At 45.7% G+C, this 20,382-nt stretch overlaps 1 long non-coding RNA gene across 1 annotated transcript; it reads right to left on the bottom strand.

Annotated features, from left to right (window-relative positions):
• Window positions 1-14,094: 14,094 nt before the first annotated feature.
• LOC116437437 lies at window positions 14,095-20,070 on the bottom strand. The gene is made up of 2 exons (XR_004237300.1): window positions 19,415-20,070; window positions 14,095-14,263 (listed from the first exon to the last, which is right to left on the bottom strand). It is a non-coding gene; the product is annotated as an uncharacterized LOC116437437 (long non-coding RNA).
• Window positions 20,071-20,382: the final 312 nt, after the last annotated feature.

Raw genomic sequence — 20,382 nt, 5'->3', positions numbered from 1 at the left:
GATTTTTTTTTGCCTGATGCTGTTTCACTTGTTAGAAAACTGTTATTTTTTCACTTATATCTACTTGAATTTTGTTTCTCCTTATTGGTGGAAAGGGATTTGTTAAAACAAAGGGGGAGAACTCATTTTAGGGTGTTTCCCTTTAATTGTCTCAAACCAAGACAAGAATGTATCCACAAGTGATACTGGAAGAGAGACTGGGATGCTGATGGATCTAACATTCAGGGGGCAAATGGCCAATATGCAAAGTAACTGGCCACTGCAGAGTGTGAGCACACCCCCCACCTCAGGCTACAGCTGGGTGTTGAGGGAGATAAGGAAAGAGGCAAACCCTGTGAGGTGGGTACTGTCTTTTGTCTTTACTCAAGTGAACTCAGCTGTGATAACTTCCCTACTGGGTAAGTACCAGGACATTCACACTTAACCTGAAGGTGTTCCTCTCTGCTGATGGGCCATAATGGGCCATAATTGATTTAACTGCGCTGATGTAATAGGCATTTGTATCATCTTAGAAGGTGTCAAAGTCTCCTGAAGTGTCCCATTATAGGAGAAAGTTTCACGAAGGATGTCTGGACTTCAGGCGGCTCTCTTGAAAGCTGTTTATTGCATAAGCAAAGTTACAGCATTTCAGGGAGTGGGTATCCCGAGCCAGCCCTACAGCTGCCAGCTCCAGCTGTAGGCATACCTGAAGCCGCTTTCTGTTCAAGTTACAAAGCATTATATACTTTTCTTTGCTGAGTATCTTAACACATAACAACCAATAAGCACCATACACAATACCTTTACATTTGCCTATAGCCTATCATAACTACTACCATCACCATATTATAGTCATTATTATCCAATCACAAGAGTAAGTAAGTTACAATTTAAGCTTACAGTGGAAAATTCTTAGACCTTTCTTCTTTTTCCTACATCAACATTTCTTGTTTGCCTGTGATATCTCTCTTTTTGGTAAATACATGTTTTCTATTTACTTATGCTCTTCTTGAGACTTATTTACTTGGTGAAAAACATGTCTTTGTTTGTAGTCACATACCTTTGTCCTACTCCTAAAAATCTCCTTCCAACTCATCTCCAACCTTTGCCTTCTCAGTTATTCAGTGATCAGTGTTTCAGCAAAACATCTTTTACTCTATATCAAAACTTGCTTTCATTTCTATCTCATCCCCAGTTTCTACATTCAGAGATCTTTCTGCCAAGCCTACATACCAGGGCATAGGCAGCGATATGGGATACACATCATAAGGTCACCCCAAGACAAACAACAAACAGGAAAAAAAAGCAGGGACCCAACAGCCTTCTCTCAGCTGTCAAGCACTTTCCCCTTTGGTGTAGTTATTGTCACAGCTGGCAGGGACGCTGTTGTCTCGCAACCAGGCAGCGGAGATGCAATGATTCCTGGGCGACTGCAGGGGGCACTGTGGCGCGGGCTCAGCTGCCTCCCCATGCAGTTAATGGTGGGTGAACCGGTGAAAGAGATAGAAAAGGGGCTTCCTTTACAAACTCACAGGGGCAGCTGGTCCTGGCGCCCCTCCAGATGGTGAAATGGACTGTAGCAGGAACCTCGGATCAGCAAGCTGGGACAGCAGAGGTGAGCAGACCTTAGGGTCGCAAACAAAATGTAGCAGAAACTCCTCAGCCATAGCAGGAGCCATGGGGGTTTGGGCAGACATAGGGTATCAGGTTAAAGTCTACCGAAAAACCCAAAGCAGCGGCAGAAGACAGTGGGACTGAGCAGCATCAGCCAAGCTCCCGCAGTCAGCTGCCGCACGCAGAGGGAAGACACGCCCTCTGGGAAGGGGGAGGGCCTCAGGGTCCCCTTCCCAGTTGATATGCAGTGAGGACTCTACAACTCGAAGGTTGTAAAGTAGGTATGTTTATTGCAGCGCTGGACACATGGGGGGTCGCCCCCAAAAACCATGCGTGCCAACTGCGGTACTCAGCTTAAAATATATCTGGTTATAAATTGCATATACATTAGGTTACACAATACGCCTATACATATTCATTGTCTGTCTCTGCTTCGTATTATAATTAGCTCAGCATCCTATTACGCCTGCACATTGCCGCCGGGTGGTCGTGGGCCGGGGTCTCTGGGATGAAGTAAGCAGTCTACCTCAGATTTGAACTCTTCACCTTGCTTCCTTGTGATGCCATGAAGATTTTTGCCTTTTCTTTTATACCCCTGTTATACCCCTGTTATAGCTTTTTACAGCTTCTGTATTCCTAGTGCTTTTTGCCTACATTCTTGGACTTGTTTGTTAAGCTAAGAGACTAAACATTTTAGAAGCTTCGTAGCTAGGGATCAGTGTGCCCCAGACCCCAAGGTCCTCTCCAGAACACATTCTGTAAACCAAGATAGAACCATCCAGGGGAAGGTTCCTTGGGGATGGGGGGCTTACTTGAACCTCTCATTGGGGAATCTTTGATAGATATGCTAATTAGTAAAGCCTATAATGTTATACCCAATGTTGGGGGGGATGAGGAGACACGGGAAGAAGAGAGACACAGAGACACAGGGAAAGACTCGGTGGGGTACATGTTGATGCATATGACCTGGACGTGTACACCTAAGGATCCTTAAAAATAAATACCAAGGTAAAATCCCTTTTCCCCTTCTAACCATGTATGCCTCTTGATTTTAAGACCAAGAAAAGGCATCAGTTGCTGGCGACCACGAAGGGACCCTAAAGACCTTGAAACTCGCAGTCTTGGGTTGGAACACATCTTGCTTTGACCCTCTCTTTGCCGGCAAATTACAGAGGGGCCGGAGCAACAATCTAAGACTGTGACCAGGACTTTAGGACCCAGCACGGAAAGGCAGAAGCACGGAAAGAGGTGAGTGAAAAGGAGATCAGTACCACTGAGACTGTGCTAGCACTAGGAAAGGAGGTCTCCGAGGGGGTTGGAAAGGTTGGAGGCATAGAAGCCCAAAAAAAGGGAAAGCTTAAACTTTTCCCCTGCAAACTGTAGAAAGGAGGGGACGCCCTCCAGGAGCCCAGAGGCTGCACCCTACGCAGCCGCAAGAGAGGCTCAGAGGTTGGTTGGTTGGTTGGTTGGTTCAGACGTCAGGAGTTGTGGGTTCGAATCCTGTTAAGATCAGATTTTCGCACGCACGCATTTACGGCTTGCTAAAACTAGTTGCTTTTTAGTAATTTAAAGTGCTGTTTTGAAGTGTTTGTGTAGTAACCTAGATAAACTGCCTGGGAAATGGGAATTCCAAGGCCAGATTGCAGGCTGAATTCCAGAGTTGAGAGCTTTCCTCTGGCAGAGTTTTCCTGTCTGTGAGAAAACATGGGTGGTGTGAATGAAAAAATGCCTCCTAACAGCCCGTTGGAGCTGATAATAAAACACTGGAAATGGCTGACAGGGCGAAAAACTACTTTAGACACCCGAGAATTGATTAGACTGTCTACATGGGTTTGGCCGACTTTAAAATTAAGTCAAGGAAATTGGCCTCGCTATGGGAGTTTGGAAAATAACATCATTACTGACCTGATGGTAGAATTGAGATCATTATGTAGGTTTGATGAACTAAGATATGCAGAACTTTTTACTATGTATTTGAACAGGGAAGAAGCATATGTGGTAAACAAAAGTAATATGGAAATGACTTTGAGGAAGAGAAAGGAAAAGAAAAAGCCGCAGCAAGCTGATTCGTATGTTAATACGGACAGAGAGATTGATACGACAGATACAGATATCGTAGCACCAGCTTTGCGCAATGGGGGGTCTCCCCGCCCCCTGTTCAACCGCCGGGGCAGCCCGCACAGGCGGGGGGTGGAGGAGCGGCGGCGGCGCCGTCGCCGCCTCCGCCTCCACCACTGGGGCAGCCCGCACGGGGGGGGGCGGGGGAGCGGCGGCTCCACCGCCGCCACCGCCCCCGCCGCCGCGGCAGCCGCCTCTGCCTCCGCCGGCGGGGCGGCTTGCACAAGTGGGGGCGGGGAATGGGGGAGCAGTGGCTCCCCCACCACCGCCGCCGCCGGCTCCACCGTCGGGGCAGCCCGTGCAGGTGGGGGTGGGGGATGGGGGAGCGGCGGCAACGCCGCCGCCGCTGCCGCCGCCTCCGCCTCCATCGGCGGGGCAGCTTGCACAAGTGGGGGCGGGGAATGGGGGAGTAGTGGCTCCCCCACCGCCACCGCCACCGCGGCCGCCGCCGCCTCCGCTGTCCCCGCCACTGTCCGAGCGGGGGCAGGGGAGGGAGCAGGCGGCCAGCTCCAAGCCAGAGGAGCGGCGCGGGGCCCCCCCACCTCCAGTCTCTTCAGGGGCGGAGGGCGGGCGCGGAGGCAGAGAAGGGGTGGATTGGCCACTGCCCCCTGACTTTTCCAGAGGCGGAGAAGGTGCAGACTGGCCACTGCTCTCTGACCGCCCCAGAGGCGGAGAAGGGGTGGATTGGCCGCCGCCCCCTGACCGGTCCAGAGGCAGAGACAGAGAAGGGGGAGGGGAAGGGGCAGGCTGGCCGCCTTTCCCCGAGTACCCTGAACACAGGAGGGAAGGTAGAAATGGACACGGGCAATTGCGGCGGCATTCCCCAATACAGAGAACCGCAAGTTTCCGAGCCAGAGACAGGAGGAGCCGCTCGCTCTCCCCACCCTGCGGAACAGGCAGTGTTAAAGCTGAGGGCAGATGGGATGACCCCGACCCAGGCGGCTCTTATAGAGCTAGGGACGGGAGAACCTGCTTGCAGCCCCTGCCTCCCTACCCCTCCACTGCCGCAAAGAGCGAGATGGTTCCTGATCAACATTTGGCTGGAACAAGTTTTAAAACCAATGAACCAATTTCAATTAAAAGCGAATGAGATGATTTTGATACAGATGGTTCTCACGGGGAGGGAGGTAGAAGGAGGGGCAGAATAGACCGAGAAGCTATGAGAGCAGTCAGTCCCATCGCTAAACACACAAGGTCCAAAGCAGGTAAAGGAGGGGAGGAAGAACTTGCATTAGAGGCACCTCTGAGACAGGCTGTGGGAAATCAAGGAGCCATTTATATAAAAGTACCATTTTCTCTCGGAGAATTACAGCAGTGGAAAAACTCAATTGGGAAGTACAGGGACAACCCAGAGAGAGTAGCTATGCGTGTGGAAATGGCCATAAAATCCCAAAACCCAGACTGGGGTGATCTAAATGTAATGCTAGATGAATTATTGGATAAAACAGAGAGAGAAATGGTCAACAAAGCTGCTATATCTGCTATAGAAACTCAAATTGCAACTGGGAGTCTTCAAGGGTCAGTTAATGACATCTATCCCCCAGCGAACCCTGACTGGGATCCTAATATCCCAGAACAGATGGAAAAACTGAAGCGATACCAAAAATGGGTGGTTGTTGCGTTAAAATGTGCTGTTCCTAAAGCAGTGAATTGGGCTAAGTTATATGAAATTAAACAAAATCCAAATGAGACCCCCACAGAGTTTCTAAATAGGCTTAAAGAGGCTGCACAAAAATACACTACCTTAGACCCTGACTCACCTGAGCAGCAAATCCACCTGGCCTACCTGTTTATAGGTCAATCTGCTAATGACATCAAGAGAAAGCTGCAAAAGATAGATGGGCCACCGGACATAAGTAAATTGTTGACTGTAGCCTGGAAGGTATACCAGAACAGAGACTTAGCAGACAAACATCATAAACCCCACTACAAGAAGAGGTATGATAAGGAAAAGTCATTTGAGACATCAAAAGGGGGTCCCCCTTTTCCCCTATCTGAGGACCAATGCGCAATTTGCAAAAAACGGGGGCATTGGAAAAATGAGTGTCCATCGCGAGCAGAAAAGAAGCCCCCAGTTTCGGAACTAACTGTAAATACGGACTGACGGGGACCGAAGGTAACTACCCCAGCAGAGCCTTCGGTTGTAGCTAAGCTGGAGAATGATGATGTTGAATTTCTGGTTGATACAGGGGCAACGTATTCTGTGTTAAATACTTTAAAAGGTAAACTGAGTCAAGACACTGTAGATGTGATTGGAGCTACAGGGGTAAGTGAAACAAGGCCTTTTTTCCAACCTTTAAAATTTAAATTGGGAAAACACTGGGTCACTCACCAGTTCCTGTATATGCCAAATTCCCCAATGCCATTGTTAGGCAGAGATTTATTGGAAAAATTGGAAGCAGAAATTAAGTTTTCAAAGGAAGGGGGAGTGAAAGTTATAATCCCAGAATCTAAAATTATTGAAGCAGCTGCTATACTTGTACAGGAATGCCATGGAAAAATTCCCAAAGAAGTTGAAGAGGCTGTCATTCAAATAGTGTGGGCCAATGATTCTCCTGGGAGATCCAAAAAAGCTGAACCTGTGAGTATTACACTCAAAGCAGGGGCTACACCAGTAAGACAAAGACAATATCCTCTGAAATTAGAAGCTCGCAAGAGATTAGTACCTGTGATTGAAAAGTTTCTCAAATTTGGGTTGTTAGTAAAATGTGAATCCAGATACAACACACCAATCTTGCCAGTAAAGAAAGCTGATGGTAAAAGCTACAGGTTGGTACAGGATTTGAGGGAAATCCACAAGATAACAGAGGACATACACCCAGTGGTAGCAAATCCTTACACACTTTTGACAACACTAACAAATGAATTAGGGTGGTTCACTGTTTTAGATCTCAAGGATGCCTTTTTCTGCATTCCTGTGCATAAGAATAGCCAAGAACTCTTTGCTTTTGAGAGGGAGAATCCAGAAACAGGGAGGAAGACCCAGCTCACCTGAACAGTTTTACCACAAGGATTCAAAAACAGCCCGACCATATTCGGAAACCAGCTGGCAAAGGAGCTTGAGGACTAGAGGAAACAAGAACCAGGAGGAGCGGTTCTCCAGTATGTTGATGACATCTTGATAGCGGCCAAGACACGAGATGACTGCATCAAGCTCACTGTAAGTCTGTTGAACTTTTTGGGCCAAAGTGAGTATCGGGTCTCAAAAGAGAAGGCACAGGTTGGCAGGGAAACAGTAGTATACCTGGGCCTGGAAATCTTCCGAGGACATCGACAACTCAGCAGAGAACTGAAGGAAGCCATCTGCCGACTTCCAGAGCCCCATACCGTAAGGGAGATGCAGGCCTTCCTGGGAATGGTAGGTTGGTGTCGCCTGTGGATATCAAACTACGGTATACTGGTGAGACCTTTATATGAGGTCCTTAAAGCAGCTGAAAAGGAGACAATCATGTGGACAGAGAATGCCAGGGCTGCATTTAAACAGCTGAAACATTCCTTGATGTCAGCCCCAGCTCTGGGGCTGCCGGACTTGACTAAACCTTTTGAACTCTTTACACACGAGCGACTGAATGTTGCTCTGGGGGTACTGGCACAGCACCTTGGAGACCAGCGAAGAGCTGTGGCCTATTTCTCAAAACAACTAGACAATGTAGCCCAGGGTTGGCCAGGATGCTTGAAAGCTGTGGCAGCAACAGTCCTTCTGATACAGGAGGCCCGTAAATTCACCCTTGGGCAGCACATTGTCGTGTATGTACCCCATGCAGTGATAAATGTGCTGGAGCAAAAGAGGGGACACTGGCTCTCCCCTAGCAGGATGCTCAAATACCAATCTGTGTTATTAGAACAAGATGATGTTACTCTAAAGACAACTTCTGTGGTAAACCCTGTAATGTTTTTATCATCTACATTACTTGACAGTGTGCCTGAGCATGATTGTTTGCAGACAATAGAGGAAACTTATTCCAGCAGACCAGACCTGAAAGATGTTCCTTTGAAAGATCCAGACTGGGAATTGTACACTGATGGGAGCAGCTTCATGAGAAACGGTAGGAGGATGACCAGTTATGCCGTAACCACCTCAGATAAAATCATTGAGGCAAAAGCCTTGCCTCCAGATGTATCATCACAGAAGGCTGAACTCATTGCACTAACGAGAGCTCTAGAACTGAGTGAGAGGAAGAAGGTGAACATATGGACTGATTCCAAATATGCCTTCAGTGTTGTGCATGCCCATGGAGCTATTTGGAAGGAACGTGGCCTGCTGACTGCTCAAGGTAACGAAGTTAAGCATGCTAAACAGATTCTTGCACTTTTACAGAGCATTTGGAAGCCTACGGAAGTGGCTATCATGCATTGCAAGGGCCATCAAAAAGGGAAAACAGCCCCCGAACTGGGAAATCGTTTTGCTGATGAAACAGCCAGGGGGATTGCAGAAAAAGGCATTTTTGCAGTGGTACCACAGAAAGAGATAGATTTGTCATCATTTACCCCAAAATATGATCAGAGGGATCACAAATTAATTAAGTTCCTTAAGGCTGAAATCAAAGAAAGTGGGTGGGCTGTTACCCCAGTAGGACAAGTCGTAGTTCCACCCATGATCCTTCGGGAAATAGCCCAACGAGAGCATGAAAGCACCCACTGGGGAGCAGAAAATCTTTTAAAACATTTGAGGAAAGTAGTGATAGGGAGAGGAATGACTGATATTGTACAATCTGTAACAAGCAAGTGTGAAACCTGCTGTAAAAACAACCCTGACACAAGCAAAAGAGTTGTGTTAGGAGTGACAAAGACAGGAAATCTCCCAGGACATTATTGGCAAATAGATTTTGCTGAGATGCCACGCAAAGAGGGATGCAGGTATATACTGGTACTGGTTGACACCTTCAGTGGATGGCCTGAGGCTTTCCCCTGTCGCAGCAACACAGCAGAAGAAGTTGTAAAAGCTTTGCTTAATCATATAATACCAAGATTTGGGGTTCCTTTGGGAATGTCATCAGATAGGGGACCACATTTTGTTGCAACAGTGGTTGGGGAAGTTAGCAGGATTTTGGGACTTACCTGGGACCTGCACACACCATACAGGCCCCAGGCAAGTGGCAAAGTTGAACGCATGAATGGGACCCTCAAAACCCAGATTTGCAAGATTTGTCAAGAGACATCCATGACATGGGTTCAAGCCCTGCCTATAGCCTTGCTGAGAGTCCGCATACAGCCAAGGCGAAGGGACAACATCAGTCCCTATGAAATATTATATGGCAGGCCATACCAGGTTCCACATATCCCAGGGGAAATTCATATGAGAGGTAAAAATGATTTGCAGAAATATTTAATGGCTCTGAGTTCCACTTTGCAGAAGCTCCAGAGATTCGTTGTGTTATCCAAACCAATAGGATTGGACACACCTGCTCATCTGTTCCAGCCTGGAGACTAAGTCTATATCAAGTGGTGAGACAGTGACCCCTTGCAAGCCAAGTGGAAGGGACCATTCCAAGTTTTGCTGACCACTTTTACTGCGGTCAAGGTTGCTGGCAAGAGACCGTGGATTCACTACTCCAGGGTGAAGAAAGCTTCTGCTCCCGAAATCACCAAGAAGACAGAGACTGATACAAATCAGAAAGATGCAGTTTAAACTGTTTTTTACATGTTTGCTGTTTGCCCAACTGGTAACCATGGTTCAGGGTTCACCCCATGATTTGCATAAGACTGTGGTCCAAAATGTGTCCAAAATTCTTAATAAGAGCGATTGCAGGATCTGTACTCAGTTACCACCCCTAGATGGGAAGGGTCACTGGCCATTGATTGGCATTTTAATGGAAGAAAACCACACTGAAACGTGGGAACCAATTAATAGCACCCTTCTGCCTCCCATTACCCTGAGTGGCCTGGTAGAACGTGCAAACTATAAGGTTCCTTGTGCAATTGTAAACGCCACAGGAAAAGCCGTTCTTCCTTCATATTGTCATCAGACCCATTTCAGAGAAATAATAGACCCAAGAATTGTGGCAAAGATGAAATTGACAGGGTGGAGACTGGCTCAGCCGTTTGGGACGGGGTTGTATTGGATATGTGGTGATCAGGCATGGAAAGTTATGCCCGTGAACAAAGACCAGGCTTGTGCTACTGGGGCTGTGGTCCCAAATAGAACAATATTTGACCATCTTGAAAAACCAAATGAGAGGAGAAAAAGATCTCTTAATCCCCTCATTGAACGTCCCACACTTTTTCATAGCATAATCAGAGCCCTTGTACCCGCTTATGGAGTAGTTGAACTAGAGAGAGCAATTGTAAACATCTCAGCTGTCATTGAACGTATTGAGCAGCATACTGCAGATGCAATTTCAGCCTTACAGGAGGAAGTTGACAGTCTGTCCCGTGCAGTTATGCAAAACAGGATAGCTCTCAATTTCATACTTGCTGCACAAGGAGGTGTATGTGCTATTGTCAATACCTCTTGTTGTTCTTATGTGGACCAAAGTGGAAGAATTAAGAAAGATTTGGATGAAATTTGGAAGGGAACTCAAATTCTACATGAAGTGGCTTCTAGAAATAACACTTTAAAATTTGATCATATTTTTGATACCCTCACCTCATGGTTACCAAACTGGGCCTGGGTAAAAGAAATATTCATAATAGTTGTACTTGTAGTTATTATCTATGTAATTTCCTGTGAAGCAGCTGGTTGTGTAAACCGGTTCTGTGGGTAGAAAAGTAGAGTAGAGTAGAGACTAGACAAGATAGAGTTTTGTTAGTCTCTAAAAGGGGGGAAATGATGCCATGAAGATTTTTGCCTTTTCTTTTATACCCCTGTTATACCCCTGTTATAGCTTTTTACAGCTTCTGTATTCTTAGTGCTTTTTGCCTACATTCTTGGACTTGTTTGTTAAGCTAAGAGACTAAACATTTTAGAAGCTTCGTAGCTAGGGATCAGTGTGCCCCAGACCCCAAGGTCCTCTCCAGAACATATTCTGTAAACCAAGATAGAACCATCCAGGGGAAGGTTCCTTGGGGAGGGAGGGGCTCACTTGAACCTCTCATTGGGGAATCTTTGATAGATATGCTAATTAGTAAAGCCTATAATGTTATACCCAATGTTGGGGGGGATGAGGAGACACGGGAAAAAGAGACACAGAGACACAGGGAAAGACTCGGTGGGGTACATGTTGATGCATATGACCGGGACGTGTACACCTAAGGATCCTTAAGAATAAATACCAAGGTAAAATCCCTTTTCCCCTTCTAACCGTGTATGCCTCTTGATTTTAAGACCAAGAAAAGGCATCACTTGCACATGCTCTCTGAGGTCCTGGTACAGGTCCAAACCCCAAAGCTGGTTCGTGCTGTAATAAATTCCGAGGCTCAATCTGCTAATTACAATTTTATTTATTAACAGCAAGCAAGCAAGGCAAAAGCAATTACAGCGCTGGGCGGCAGGGGAGTCTCCGCTCCACCAACTGCCGCGCCTTTCGCCACTTCCAGTTCCTTCTTATACAGTCTCTTTTCCGGTTAACGTGTCTTTTTCATGGTATTCTGCGCATGTGTGACTTGTTGCTAGGGGGTCTTTTTTTTTTTCCTCCTGGTGGTCGCAGGATGAAGGCTAGTAGTCATCCTCCGGTGTCTTTTGGTTGACCCCTCCTTATATGGTCATTATGCTCAAGGTCCTGGAACTAAAAGCTGATTAAGCAAGTACAGATAGGGATTAGGCAAGCACATATTTGTCTCTGGCTCTTATCTAGGTATAGGCAGCTGGTTTCCTGCTACTTGATATTTAGTGAACAAAACATCCTGTATCCTTCACAATCCTCCATTTCTCTTCTTTATTCATTTTTGTTCACTGAATCTTTGTAATTCTTGTTTAGCCAGTTCTAATGTTTCTAAGTTTTCTTCTTCAAGTATTCGTTTATACTTAGCTCTAACAAGCATAAGGTATGCTGCTTCTAAGTGGCTTCTTATTATAGAAATTAGTTTATTAAATATACATGGTCCAAAGGTGAGTCCAAGCACTAACAAAATTAATGGTCCTGCAATGGTTGAAAGCAATGTAGTCAGCCAGGGGGAATGATTAAACCAGTTTTCATACCAGCTTTGGTATGCTTCTTTGTCTCGTTTCCTTTGTTCTAGCTGTTTTCTTAATTCGTTCATGGTGTTTATTACCACTCCGGTGTGATCGGCATAGGAGCAGCATTCTTCTTTGAGTGCTACGCAAAGACCCCCTTGTTGTAAAAACAGTAAGTTTAGTCCCCTGCAATTCTGTAGGACCACTTCTGACAGTGACCTGACTGACTTGACTAATTTGTCAATTGCTTGCTCTATTTTACTTAAATCTTCGTCTACAGAGATCCTTAGTGCTTTAAACTCTTTTTGCTGGCTAATTAGTGAGGTTATTCCTGTTCCAGCTCTCACTCCTCTTACTGTTAAGAGGGTTGCTATGGTTAGGGCGGTGAAAGGTTCCCTCCTCATCAAGTGGTGTTCAGGGGTGATATGTTGCTTGAAAACATAGACTTTAGGGTGGTAAGTGATTCTAGGTATGATGGTTACCTGAATACAATAGTCATGAGTATGATTAAAAACTTCAAGGGACAGACAAGGAGTTATTCCTATGCTTTGGCAGATCCATTTGGTATTGGCGGCCGGGATTAACCATGCTGCTGGCTGTCTCTGCTTCGGATTTTTCATTGTGATGTTGCATAAATGTTTTTTTTCTTTGGGAACAGTACCTACACATCGTCCTTGTCCTGATACTTGGGAAAGTGTTATCCCCTGCTCACTCACTTTGTTCTTTTTCCAAGAGCACTGTTTTGGGTTGCTCTCGTTGAGTCTTTGTGGTTTACCCGTTATTCCGACAGCCTCATAAAAGAGAGGCCTGATATTATAGCATAGCCAACATCCTTCTGTCAGTTCTGGGCTGGTCTTATTTAAAATGCCAAAGCTGGCTTGCATTACTTTCCATAAGGTGCTGTATTCCCTCAATTCCTTTTGGTCTGATTCAGTTTGATTATAAGTAGTCGGTGTTTGAGCAGTGTGGTCTTCCTCTGCCGCTCGATTACCCTGTGACTGAATTTCTATAGGGGGGTTAATAACTATGTTGGGGCCTATGGCTTCAGCACTCGGTGGTATCTCTTCCCTTTTTATCAGAAAGTGCCCACCCCGATCTGTACTGGATTCCCATAATCTGGCTCCCCAGGTTTTTCCTATTGCCCATCCGGAATCCATTTTATTGGTCACATTTATCTGAATTCCGTGACAATTTCCGCCCTGCTTTATTCCTGTGTCTGACCCTACCTCTGGGGGCTGACACCTGCTGGGCTTCCACTTGACTTTGATATATTTGTCTTTTTCTCCTCCAGGGGAAAACCCAAAGGTGATTGTTTCACAGCCTTAGTATGCACAGTAGTAGTGTCCAGGCCAGTTACAATAGGCTTTCCCTGGGTTAGATGCTGGGCAGAAATAAAATCCTTTTTTGTTCAGGCATGGTTCTACTTGTATAAGATCACAGAGTTGACAACTAAAGCTTGGGTTACTTGGCGTAGTTACTGTTTGTATAACCTTCTGATCCTCCCACCATATTAATGACCATTTAAATGGTTGGTGTGATAGGGATTCTGTTGCGCTAGCTTCATTTAAATACAATGTAAGCACAAGAAGGGTAATATGCCGGGGCAAGCAACGAGCATCACTAAAGGCATGGGGAGTACAAAAGTATGTTCGAGGATTCCTCCAATTTACACACTGCGACCTGCCCTCCCTCCAGGGATCCTTGCTCTTAATCCCACTCCTGAGGCATTTCCATGAGCATAGTTTTATTATCCCATTCTGGGGGTTCTTTCCTCCACAGCTTTCTACTCTTCTGCCTCGCTCGTCGACTCGGTTGCTTCGAGCCACGAGGGGTACCATCTTCTCGGCAGCAAGAGTATTCTTCAGGAGACCCCTGGGGGCAATTCTGTCACTCTTTTTGCCTCTTAACATAGGAGTCCCAGTTACAGTTCTTAACCTGAGGTGTATCACACCGGATTCCCTTTAGGTGGGTACGACAGGTGCAATGAATAATTTCAACTATAAAGGGGATTGGCTCATTAGGATGATAGCAATAATATTTTGGCTCAATCCCGTATGCAAAGATCTTCCACCATTCTTCAGATTCTTTTTTATTAATCCTTCATGCATCACCTTATACTTTAAGGTCCAATCAGTTAAGTTCCGCTGGAGCATCCAGCAAGGATTACAAACCCCTCTAGGGGGAACCCCTCGCCTACAGTGACGCCACCACTTGTCCCCGCATACTTTACAGATGTAGCATACAAACAGATAACAGTGACACTTGGGGTCCCCACACCTTATTTTAACATCCGCGCTACGAATTAGTCCTTCCTCAGTATAATATGGTTCTGGTGCATATTCTACCCGATGTTTGCTCATGAATGATTTTTCTTCTGAATCTTTAATGTCAGGTCTCCGGGGTGGCTGGTCACCTGCCACTCGGGGGTTGGTCCTGTCACTGGTCCTTTGATTCTGCTAGCATGCGTCCATCCTTTTTCTGCTGTCCTAACTGCAGTCTCTGTGGTAAGTAATACAAGATAAGGACCTTCCCACAGTGGGAGTAGGGTTGCTTCCTTCCAGGATTTTATCATCACCCAATCTCCTGGCTGTACCCGATGTAGTTTCAGGTCTAATGGGGGTCTCTGGGCTAGCATTCCCTTTTTCCACAGATTCTCTCTATACTTCATTAAACTTGTGATGTACATATTTATATTCTGATCTCTTAGGCTTGGGTGGTCTTGAGGCTCTTCCATATTATAGGGCATTCCATATAACATTTCGAAAGGAGATATTCCCATGTCTGACCTAGGTTGGGTTCGAATGTTCAATAATGCTAGAGGTAGACACTTTACCCATGACAATTTGGTTTCTATCATAAGTTTTGTCAGTTGCTTCTTGATTTCCCCATTCATTCTTTCCACTCTCCCCGAGCTTTGGGGGTGCCAGGGAGTATGGTAGTCCCATTTTATCCCCATTACTGTCATGATTTCTTTGATCACTCTTGACACAAAATGTGGTCCTCTGTCTGAATCAATGGTTTCTATTATCCCGTATCTTGGGATAATATGTTCTAACAAGGTTTTAATTACTACTTGCGCCGTTGCTCTTGCAGTCGGGAATGCCTCTACATAATGGGTTAAATGGTCCACTATTACCAGTAGGTACTTATATCTTCTAGTTTTTGGCAACTCAGTGAAGTCTAACTGAATGTTGGCGAATGGCCTATATGCTGTAGGCCGTCCCCCCATTAGGGATTTCCTTAGGTTTGTCTTATTTACCTTTAGGCAAATAACACATCCCCTCACTATTTGTTTTGCCAGATCATTTGCTCCGATACACATATACTTAATGGCAAACTGGTCTACCAATGCCTGTGCTCCCCAATGTGTTTTGCTATGCATTCTCTTCATAATTTCCATGGCTAATGATTTTGGTAGTACGATCCTGTCATCTTCTGGGAGTCTCCATTCCCCCTCCGAATTTTCTCTCAATCCCATTTTCTGCATCTTTTCTTTCTCTTGGGCAGTAAAACTATAAATCTGCCAAATTTTACCGTGGAAAAGACAATGCTTAGCCCTTGGTGTCTCACAGGCGCATTCTATAGCATCCATACCCCAATTGTCCCAACAAGCATAGCAAGGAGGGTCCTGTAGATTTCCCCCGCAAGTATGGCACTTCCTTCTCTCAGCTGCTGGATCCTCTTTGGGAGTAGGTCGTAATGCTAATAGTGCGGCCCTTTTTGCTTCCTGATCTGCTGCATTATTTCCCCTGCTTCTGAAGTCCAGCCCTCTCTGGTGTCCTTTTAGATGTACAACAGCGATTCTTCTTGGCCACCTCAAAGCCCGTAACACTTGTTTTATTAGATCTTGATGGACTAAGTCCTTTCCCTGGGAATTTATTAGTCCCCGTTCTTCCCATATTTTCCCAGAAGTGTGCACAACCCCATAGGCATACTTAGAATCAGTGTATATTGTTCCTAACTTATTTTTTAATAATTGCAGTGCTCGTAACACGGCATAAAGCTCACAGGCTTGTGCGGACCAGGATCTATTCAATGGTCCTGATTCTATCACCTTAAACTCTTCCCCTTCTATTATTGCATAACCGGATACTCTTTTTCCATTGATTACTTGAGATGATCCATCTACAAACAATCTATCCCCTTCTTCTAATTCTTCTTCTTCAAGATCTGGTCTTATTTTAGTTTGCTCTTCTATGGTTAACAGGCAATCATGGGCCAATTTAGCTTCATCGGGCTCCCTATACAAAAACTGAGCAGGATTTTGTAGCGTTGTCATCTCTAGGGTTAATTTCGGGGAGTCTAATAGGATCTCCTCATACTTCAAGAGTCTGGCATCAGTTATCCATTTGTCTGCCATTTGTTGTAGAATTCCTCTAATATTATGAGGGGATAATACCCTTAGTTCTCCATTGAGGGTAATCTTGTTAGCTTCTTCTACCAGGAGAGCACAAGCTACTATTGCCTGCAGGCATGTGGGCCACCCTTTACTGACAGGATCTAACAATTTTGATAAGTACCCCACAGGTTTCTTTCTTCCAGCCCATTCTTGGGTTAGTACTCCATGGGCCGTTCTATTGTCAGCATTTATAAATAGATAGAAAGGTCTTTTTAAATCTGGTAGGCTCAGGACAGGGGCATTGACCAAATCATGCTGCAATACTCCTAGATGTTGGTTATCCTCCTCGCTCTACTTTATTAAACCCTCTTGGCTTAACTTATCATATAAGAACTTAACCTTGTTACTATAGTTCTCAATCCACTGTCTACAATACCCCACTAGACCCAGTAACTGCCTCACTTGTCTTTTGTTCTTAGGGGGTGGTATGGATAGAATCCCTTTCACTCTTTCAGGGTCTATTTTCTTTTCTCCTTTACTCAGATAATGGCCTAAATATCTCACTTCCTCTTCCACAAATTGTAATTTTGCCTTAGATACTTTTAGTCCTTTAACACTGAGAAAATTCAATAGTCTGATGCTTTCTGCTCGTACTTTGTCCTCTGCTCCTCCTGCAATTAAAAGGTCATCTACATACTGAATGAGGACCACTCCTTCTCTAGTCTGATATTCTTGCAGGATTTGCTCTAAGGCTTGTCCAAATAAGTTCGGAGACTCTGTAAATCCCTGGGGGAGCACTGTCCATCTTAATTGCTGTCTCCTATATGTTACTGGGTCTTCCCACTCAAAGGCAAAATAGTCTCTACTTTTCTCGTCTAGGGGGCATGCCTAAAATGCATCTTTAAGATCAATTACACTATAATACTGATTTTCGGGACCTAATTTGCTCAATAAGGTATAAGGGTTGGCCACTACCGGGAAGCGCGCTACTGTTCTTTTATTTATTTCCCTTAGATCGTGAACTAGTCTGTATGACCCATCTGCCTTTCTTACTGGCAAGATAGGGGTGTTAAAAGGGGACATACAAGGTTCTAAAAGACCTTTACTCAGTAGCCTGTCAACTTCGGGTTTTAATCCTCTTTTTCCCTCTGGAGAAATGGGGTATTGTTTGACCCTTATCGGCACCTCAGGATCTTTAATGGTTACCGAGAAGGGAGGTATTTCGAGTCTTCCCACGCTCTCTGGTGTGTACCATACTTCTGGATTAATCTTCTCTTCATCCTCCACTCTCAAGGGGCAAAATCTAACTTTTAATTCTTTATTCACTACTTCTACATTAATGCCTATCTCTATAATTAAGTCCCTTCCTAACAAATTATAATCAGCTTCTGGAACTAATAAAAGGCTCCCTATTCCCATTTTAGATCCTGTTTCTACTAATACATTCTTTATAATGGGGACCTCAAAGGGTTCCCCTTTTGCCCCAACCGCTTGGGCAGTATCCCGGGAAATTTTGCACCCGGCGGGCAATACTTGTATCGTGGACCGTTCCGCTCCAGTGTCTACCAAAAACTCAAATTCCTGCTGCTGAGGACCTATCTTAATTTTTATCAAGGGCTCCTGATGTTTCTGTGCCCCCAGCAAATAGAGCCCCTGACCCCTCTAATCTTCTTTAAACATCCTCACATCCTTCAGCCTTTTTCTGCAGTTTCTCTTAAAGTGCCCTCTATTTCCACAATAAAAACACACATTTACATCCCTTTTCTCTACTCGTGTGTCCCCTCCCCCATTTCTCTGGGGCATTTGACGCGGTCTGCGAGGAGGGGGAGGATCGTTTCCTCTTGTCTCCCTAACTGCCGCCACTATCATTTTTACTTGCTTCCTGTGATTCTCTTCATCCCTTCTAACATACGCTTTTTGTGCTTCTCTCAACAATTCATCTAAACCTCTATCTTGCCAATTTTCTAGCTTTTCCAGCTTTTTCCTGATATCTTCCCATGATTTAGCCACAAACTGTGTCTTCAACAATGCCTGTCCTAGTTGTGTTTCGGGGTCTAAACCCGAGTACATCTGCAGATTCTTTCTCAGGCGCTCTAACCACTCTGTGGGTGTCTCTTCCTTCTTTTGTCTTTCATTGAATGCTTTGTTAATATTCTGCCCTCTAGGCACTGCTTCTCTAACTCCTTGTGTCATGATTATTCTCAGATCCTGCATGTGACCTCGGTCTGCCTGCTGCTGGTGATTCCAATTGGGATCCTGCAGAGGCCACTTAGTATCTGCTAAAGGTCCTTGCGCATGTTGTGCGTCCCATATTCGCATTCCTGCCCTCCTAATCATATTCTTTTCCTCGGCCGTAAAAAGAATATTTAATATGGCCTGTAACTCACCCCAAGTGTATATATTGGGCCCCAAAAACTGGTCTAACCTTTCTGCCACCCCCAGTGGATCTTCCAGGAGGTTCCCCATCTCCTTCTTGAATTCCCGTACATCATTAGAACTAAGGGGTATTGAGATGAATCCTGTTGTGCGTTGAGGACCCGGGCCTCCCATGGGCATTTCCCTTAATGGGTATAAGTTATGTTGTCTGGCCCGGCCCCTAGTCATAGGTCCCTGTTCTTCCTCTCGGGGCTCGGGGTTACCTCCCACCCCCTGGGGCTCCCTTAGAGGCGCATTTGGGGGTTGGGGATCCTGAGGGGGTACATAGGGGGGAGGGATCAAAGGGATGTCTTCTTCCTTATTCTTATCTTTCTTTCGCTTTCCTTCCTTAAGGGGAAACAGGAGCACTTCACCCTCAGGTGTTCCTGCCCAAATGCTACCATAATCACTCTCTTCCTGACTAAAAGGAGTTTTTGTATTCACCCAGATGTTAAGTTTCTGCTTTACCCATCCTTCAGATGATCCAAATATAGTCCAGAAAACACCCTGGGAAATTTCCTTCCCGCCCCATATTTCTATACAATAATGAATCATTTTAGCTTTATCCTTACCCCCTGGGCTAGGGTAATGTCTCCAATTATCTAACATAAACCCCAGTGGGCTATCTCTAGGCACCGGGGGAAGTTTTATGGGTACGGAGGGCTTGCTTTTCCCCTGTCCCATCTTCTGGAGTGCCCTCAAGCGCGTCTGTGGTGCAGATTCACTCGCTTCCCCTGGTTCGTGGCTCACGCCCTCGCGGGCAATGAGAACCGCACTACTGAGGGTCCACACTCGCTTGGAGAATCCGAGCTGCCGGTTCCCCTCTCATGCACACACTCGCAGCACTCCAGGATACCCGACACAGACCGAACGGATCCTTCCGCACAGATACTCACACGTCCTGCGTCTTCGTCCGGACCTTTGTGCACAAAATTTACAGGGTCTGCCGGCTTCCTTTGCCTAATGCCTTGAATTTAGGTTCATCGATGCAACCGAGGTAGGGATCGGGACCACCAGGGCCGCCGACAGATCGGCGGGGCGCCTCCCCGGTAGAGCCGTTACCCCGCCGTACAAGTTGCATCCGAGTCACGGCACCAATTTGTAATAAATTCCGAGGCTCAATCTGCTAATTACAATTTTATTTATTAACAGCAAGCAAGCAAAGCAAAAGCAATTACAGCGCTGGGCGGCAGGGGAGTCTCCGCTCCACCAACTGCCGCGCCTTTCGCCAGTTCCAGTTCCTTCTTATACAGTCTCTTTTCCGGTTAACGTGTCTTTTTCATGGTATTCTGCGCATGTGTGACTTGTTGCTAGGGGGTCTTTTTTTTTTCCTCCTGGTGGTCGCAGGATGAAGGCTAGTAGTCATCCTCCGGTGTCTTTTGGTTGATCCCTCCTTATATGGTCATTATGCTCAAGGTCCTGGAACTAAAAGCTGATTAAGCAAGTACAGATAGGGATTAGGCAAGCACATATTTGTCTCTGGCTCTTATCTAGGTATAGGCAGCTGGTTTCCTGCTACTTGATATTTAGTGAACAAAACATCCTGTATCCTTCACAGTGTCGGTTCCAAGGTCTGAAAGCAGGACCTTTGGTCACGGTTTCTTCCTCTTATAAATGGTCTGGCATCCTATCCTTATTCTCCCCTGCATCCCTCCCCTTTGCCTCGCTGGCATAGCAAATGTTCAGCAAGCAATACATTGTTTAGTAAGCAGCTGCAAAGTTTTACAATACTAGAAGTACCCACAGCAATTAACCCCTGTGCCAGTTTGGCCAAATTTAGAAATATATCCTCTGAGAGAAGGCAGGCCACAAACCACCCCTCCCCCACCAGGCTCGGGAAAAAGAAACTTTTTCCTCAAAGGAA

This window comes from Corvus moneduloides, chromosome W, assembly GCF_009650955.1.
Source record: "Corvus moneduloides isolate bCorMon1 chromosome W, bCorMon1.pri, whole genome shotgun sequence".
Classification (NCBI taxonomy): domain Eukaryota; kingdom Metazoa; phylum Chordata; class Aves; order Passeriformes; family Corvidae; genus Corvus; species Corvus moneduloides.
This window is presented reverse-complemented; position numbering and strand designations above follow the sequence as displayed.